A 7,500-nucleotide genomic window follows, 5' to 3' on the forward strand; every position below is an offset into this window, starting at 1 on the left:
AAAAATGCACTCTTTGTTTCTCTAATAAAACTTGTAATCCATCTCAAGCTTCAACACCATGCATTTTCTCAACTCCCTTTACACTGCAACTCTGCCAATTATACGGTAATCTTTTTTTTTTTATGTCCATGTAAGCCAAATATAACTTTTTACCTGTATTCTTAAACTTCTCACACGCGTTTTATAGCAAACGGTCGTTTCATAGACCCTTTCGCCTAAAATTACACTCAGCTTCTGTTATCTGTCCTAATTCCTTAACCAAATTCCAACCATACATTTAAAACTACTTACATTCACATTTAGCATTTTACAAAGGCATCTGTTTCTCTGAATCACTGTACTAACTCATCATCCCTCTCTCCAAGCTTGTCTTAAACATCCTGATCAGGAAGTAACTCAACTGTACTTCTACCAAGCCGTAACACTCCCGACGTCTTTCAGTTCTTTAACCTCTGAAAAATCGTTCATATTTATATTAAATATATACATATATATAAGTGTGTGTATATATATATATCTATATATATATATATATATATATATATATAGAGAGAGAGAGAGAGAGAGAGAGAGAGAGAGAGAGAGAGAGAGAGAGAGAGAGACGAGAGAGAAGATTTTAACTTTTGACGATAAATTGTATGTCAACATTTACGTTAATTTCTAGATGAGGTTTTCTATGCGGCCAATGATAATTTTGGCACAGATCGACTGCATCTGCCATTGAAAAAAACACAATCATATCCAAATCGTTCGCTCTTTCCCATCATGTCAAAGAATGTCCTTTAAAAAACGAGCTATTTCTAGATTTAATTAAGAGTCAATTTACATTGCAGTTCACAAATGTGAATACAACCAATCCTTTTTCAGTAACGAATGCGGATAAGGACTTTCTGAAATCTTAATAATAACAATATGCTTTTATAAATCAAAAGTGGATATTACAAATAAAGCCATTTATTTGTCTTGCATTAAGGCGCAGTAAGATGTAAAATTTACAATATACTGGAAATTGCTTGCTTATTCGGGGAGTAAGCCTACAAACTACTTTGTTGTTGTTGTTGTTGTTCTTGTTGGGGGTAGTCTATGTCTATGGAAGAGCCTAAAAAGGTCTGAAAAAGGTATTTCGTGTTGAGTTCAAGATACATGAATTTTAGGATAGGATATTTATGATTTATTTATTAGAATGAAATTGTAAAAAATAAATAATGTGCATGTTAAACAGTACTGAACAATTATTTTTAATAAAATATAGTGTATTTCTTATAATTTTCGTTGGTGAAACAAGGCTATATTTGACCGTAGATTTTAGCATGTTTTAATTTATTTGGTGTGCTGGATGTAGAGGCTATGTTGCTGTTCGATTATTTTGTGTTTGCACTTATAACTGAGAATATATGAACGTGTTTAACTTGTGTCCTTTTTATTTGATCCTTGTTACTAAGAGTAGTACTAAGTATGGACATTAATTATGAAGACTACTTTACGTCAAGTTAGCAATATAATGTTTATAAACTTATGCGTGGGAGGTGGGGGGGGGGGGGTGGGGGGGGGGGGGGGGGGGGGGGGGGTAGGGGTAAATCTTGCACGCGTCCCGAGTAAGCTGGATCACGCCTTGTTTAAACTAAAAGTGGATATTACATAAAAACCTTGCATTAATAAGACGCAGTACGATGCAAAATTCACACCACACAGGAAATTCTATAACTCCCGAGGAAACCTACAACAAGCAAATACAATAGACCGGAGGATCGATGCATAACATTTTTCTTTATAATCTAACAGTCAGGTCAAAAGTGGCACGAGGCACCGGGAAAGAAGGAGATCTCTGAAGGCGTGAGAAGGAAGAGGACGGAGGTGATTCGCCGATATTCAACTCCCGGCCGACTTATAATTAGACTAATGGATGTAGCTAATCTTACTGATGTTCCACGGGATCCGTCTCTTCTGTCTGTCTATGTATCTCGACGCTTTTTTTCTCTCTCTCTTTCTTTATCTCTAATCGATAGAATGATTATGGTGACATTACTTTAGAAGATGACAATCAACAAGTTGTTGCAATGTTTCAATGCTTCTTTGGCTTTCGCAGTTTTTATTTATAATAACACTGATTTTCGTGGCAATGCCAGAACGGGCATTATATTATTATTATTATTATTATTATAATTATTATTATTATTATTATTATTATTATTATTATTATTTTTTTTTTTTTTTTTTTTTTTTTTTTTTTTTTTTTTTTTTTTTTTTTTTTTTTTTTTTTTGTTTTTTTTTTTTTTTTTTTTTTTTTTTGCTCTATCACAGTCCTCCAATTCGACTGGGTGGTATTTATAGTGTGGGGTTCCGGGTTGCATCCTGCCCCTCCTTAGGAGTCCATCACTTTTCTTACTATGTGCGCCGTTTCTAGGATCACACTCTTCTGCATGAGTCCCGGAGCTACTTCAGCCTCTAGTTTTTCTAGATTCCTTTTCAGGGATCTTGGGATCGTGCCTAGTGCTCCTATGATTATGGGTACGATTTCCACTGGCATATCCCATATCCTTCTTATTTCTATTTTCAGATCTTGATACTTATCCATTTTTTCCCATCTCTTTCTCTTCTTCAACTCTGGAGTCCCATGGTATTGCGACATCAATGAGTGATACTTTCTTCTTGACTTTGTCAATCAACGTCACGTCTGGTCTCTTTGCACGTAATCACTATCCGTTTCTGATACCATAGTCCCAGAGGATCTTTGCCTGATCGTTTTCTATCACTCCCTCAGGTTGGTACTCGTACCACTTATTACTGCAAGGTGGCTGATGTTTCTTGCACAGGCTCCTAGTGGAGGGCTTTTGCCACTGAATCATGCCTCTTTTTGTTTGTACTAGTTCTGTGCAAGTGCCGGCCATTCGCTTGCTATGTTGGTTTATGGTTTCATTTTTCGTATTGCACTTCCTACATATGGGAGAGATGTTTATTTCCGTCTATCGTACTTTGAACATATCTGGTTCTTAGGCCTGATCTTGTGCCGCTGTTATCATTCCTTCAGTTTCCTTCTTGAGCTCTCCCCTCTGTAGCCATTGCCATGTGTCATGTATTGTCCGTGCATTGGTTTGTTGTGCCAGTCCTCTGTCCTGTCTGTCATTCTCCTGTCTCTGTATATATCTGGGTCTTCGTCTACTTTTATTAGTCCTTCTTCCCATGCACCTCTTTAGCCACTCGTCTTCACTGGTTTTCAGATATTGCCCCAGTGCTCTGTTCTCGATGTTGACGCGCAGTCCTCTATACTTAGTAGTCCTCTCCCTCCTTCCTTTCGTGTTATGTATAGTCTGTCTGTATTTGCTCTTGGGTGTAGTGCTTTGTGTATTGTCATATGTTTCCTGGTTTTCTGATCTATGCTGCGGAGTTCTGTCTTAGTCCATTCCACTATTCCTGCGCTGTATCTGATTACTGGCACTGCCCATGTGTTTATGGCTTTTATCATATTTCCGGCGTTGAGTCTTGTCTTGAGTATCGCCTTGAGTCTCTGCATATAAACTTTCCTGATCGTGTCCTTCATCTCTTGGTGTTTTATATCCCCTCCTTCCATTATTCCCAGGTATTTGTATCCTGTCTCATCTATGTATTTGATGTTGCTCCCATCTAGTAGCTTTATCCCTTCAGTTCTCTTTACTTTGCCTTTTTTGTATGTTGACTAAGGCGCATTTTTCTATTCCAAACTCCATCCTGATGTCCCCAGATACAATCCTTACAGTCTGGATTAGGGTATCTATTTCCTTGATGCTCTTTACCATACAGCTTGATGTCGCCCATGAACATCAGATGGTTGATTCTGTTGCCTCAAGAGTTGGTACCTCAGGCATCCATCTTCTGTAGTACTTTTGTCATGGGAATCATGGCTACTACGAAGAGTAGTGGTGGGGACAGTGAGTCGCCATGGAAGATCTCTCTCCTGATATTAACCTCTGCATAGTCTTATTCCAGAGCTTGTAAGTATTGTATTTTCAGTTGCGCATTGTATTTTTGAGGGAAGCTGATGGTGTTTTCCTCTGCCCCATATATTTTCAGGCATTCTATTAGCCATATGTGTGGTATCATGTCGAAGGCTTTCTTATAGTGTATCCATGCCACGCTTAGGTTGGTTTTCTTTCTCCTACTGTTCTTCATTACCATTTTGTCTATCAGGAGCTGGTCTATTATTATTATTATATCATTATTATTATTATTATTATTATTATCATTATTATTATTATTATTTATTTATAATTAAACTGATCTTTCGTGGCGATGTTAGAACGGATATTATTATTATTATTATTATTATTATTATTTCGGAAGGAGACCCTCTCGTAGACATGTTTTGTTAAAAATAACTGCTGCTTCAGCACTATTAATCTTATAAAGAGTCTTCTCTATCTTTCTGATGACGGCTTTCTCGTTGTTGCTTAGACTGGCGAGCAACGCACCAAAGGGCATGGTAAAAATTCGGTTGAGTCATTTGATTTATTATTGCTTATACAATTCTCTCTCTCTCTCTCTCTCTAACGCGACGTTTCCTCCTGATCGACAGGACATTATCAAGCGATAACTGCTGAGGGACTGAAGTTCCAGTGGTTGTTTGTTTGTTTTTGATTTAGCTGACCTTGTGTCAGCACGGGCTCTTGCTCACAGAGCAGCCCGTAACTTTCCAGTGGCGAGTCCTTCTCCTTTTATCGTGGTGTTGCGAGCTCTCCAGTACGGTCAGAGCACTTCTCCGGTAGGTCGAGTTTTTATTGGTTCCCGGAAGGTGACTCATACGGCGGGCGTTGACGAGTCTTGCAGACCTTCTCAGGTAGGGGGTATCACCGGGAGCCTCTTGATTGTCTTCTACCTGCGTGACGTCACCCCTGGTATTATTCTCATGTCCGGATGTTCGTTCCATGCGCGCTGGTACTTTCGTTAGGGGAGAGGGGTTGTGGTCCTCCTCACACACGTCGGTATCAGGAACGCTTCTTGGGTGGTATAAAGCCTTCATGCACCACCAATACAAGGAAGAAGAAGCAGCCATGAAGAAAATAATAGAAGGAACACGTCCGCCCCATGGAGGAGGAAAGAGAGTGTCCCTCATTATTTACTACAAGAATCGGCGTACGAAAGACCTCCTGATGAAGAACAACCCCTCCCCACCGGCAGGAGACCCCCTGAAGCAGTCCAACGTCGTCTACCGATTACGTATGCCCCGCCCAAGGATGCCCTGGGATTTACATCGGCATGACGACGATGCGCCTGTCAAAAAGGATTTCCTGCCACGCCCAGGAGGCGCCATTAGGCAGCACGCCCTTGCAGTACACCGCAGAAACATCACGAGAGACGACATCGTCAGGAATACTAAGATCAACGGGAGAGCACCTGACCCACGACGTCTGCGTCTCCTAGAAGCGCTGCTCATCCTCGAAGAAAAGCCTCCCCTCAATACCACCCAAGAAGCGTTCCTGATACCGACGTGTGTGAGGAGGACCACACCCCGCCCCTCTCCCCTAAACGAAAGTACCAGCGCGCATGGAACGAACACGGACATGAGAATAATACCAGGGGTGACGTCACGCAGGTAGAAGCCAATCAAGAGGCTCCCGGTGATACCCCCTACCTGAGAAGGTCTGCAAGACTAGTCAACGCCCGCCGTATGAGTCACCTTCCCGGGAACCAATAAAAACTCGACCTACCGGAGAAGTGCTCTGACCGTACTGGAGAGCTCGCAACACCACGATAAAAGGAGAAGGACTCGCCACTGGAACCTACGGGCTGCTCTATGAGCAAGAGCCCGTGCTGGCATAAAGCCAGCTTAATCCTAAACAACAACACTGGAATTCAGTCCCTCAGCAGTTATCGCTTGATAATGTCCTGTCGATCAGGAGGAAAACGTCGCGTTAGAGAGAGAGAGAGAGAGAGAGAGAGAGAGAGCAATAATAAATCAAAGGACTCAACCGAATTTTACCATGCCCTTTGGTGCGTTGCTCGCCAGTCTAAGCAACAACGAGAAAGCCGTCATCAGAAAGATAGAGAAGACTCTTTATAAGGATTAATAGTGCGTTAAGCAGCAGTTATTTTTAACAAAATATTATTATTATTATTATTATATTTATTATTATTATTATTATTATTATTATTCTGTAAGCTCCACACTAATATATCTAATGGTAGCAGTTGCATACCGTTATAAAACCATATAAAAGCTTTCGAACCCTTCCCTCGGTTCATCTTCTTGTGTCCTTGTAATTGTACCCATTATATTTTATTATTATTATTATTATTATTATTATATTAAGACAACATGACCACACATATGGAGCACTGATAGCAGCATGGCTGTCTTAATCAAGGAACACAGAATTCCAAATTCAAGAAGTGAACGACACGATGAACAAATCTGACAAAACACACGAGAGGAATACTACAAAACTACAAGTAAAACTGACATAGTGACATATGTTATGCAAAGAACAAAGAACAAATAAGTGTTCCATTCATTCATTTTCCTCCCCGTAGCATTTTGTTCAAAATGTCATATAAATGTTCAATGTACCGGACTTCTTCCACTCACAGTGCCCTCGAACACCTTAGTCATACCCTCTTGCTTTCTTGCAGCACGATCATCTCTGGTTTTTAGTACTGCAATTCAATAACTGCAATTGTTTATTTTACTAAACCTTCACTCCATTATCACACCACTCACTGCTTTTAATATCCTCCACTTCTCTACACTTACACACTCCCACACCGATTCTGTGATCCCCCCATCCTTGAATGTTGTGTATTCTTGACATTATACTCCTTCCATTTCAATGCTTTCAAAGCTAAACCATTGTCCATCCTTTTTCTACTTGCTATTCTTACCTCCTTCATGTAGAACTCACCTGACTTAATCCCCTTCATAGTCATTTTCAAGGCTTCCTCTCCGACTGGACTTTCTACCTATTGTCGCTTTCGCTTCCACCAGATAATTATCAGATACACTTCCATCTGCTCTTCTCACCTCACCATTTTATCCATCAACTAGCTCATCCATTAAATAGTGTAACATACAACTTCATATCATTTTCTCTTTATCAAGGATACTGACGAATAATATTCGTGTATAATATCTACAGATATATTCTCCTCTCAACTGTTATAACTTATCTATCTATCTATCTATCTATCTATCTATCTATCTATATATATATATTTATATATATATATATCGATATATATATATATATATTATACACATCGAGCTACAAATGTCCTTTAATATCTAATTCACTCTACCTCGGAATTAATATATTTTCATATAAGCTTAACCGAAGGAGAATTTTATTAGGCGATAATAGAATTGTCAGCGCCCAGTCGCGAACCTAGGACACCATACAAATCCAGGAACGTCAGTGAAGCTTTTACCCACTCCACCACCGCAAGAGGCTATAAATTAATGCCGTCTCTCACCCTCAAATACCTTTCGTGCTCAGGTATTCGCTGATTTGGAGCCAGCATTAACCCACCTCG

This window comes from Macrobrachium nipponense, chromosome 15 (assembly GCF_015104395.2).
Source record: "Macrobrachium nipponense isolate FS-2020 chromosome 15, ASM1510439v2, whole genome shotgun sequence".
Classification (NCBI taxonomy): Eukaryota; Metazoa; Arthropoda; class Malacostraca; order Decapoda; family Palaemonidae; genus Macrobrachium; species Macrobrachium nipponense.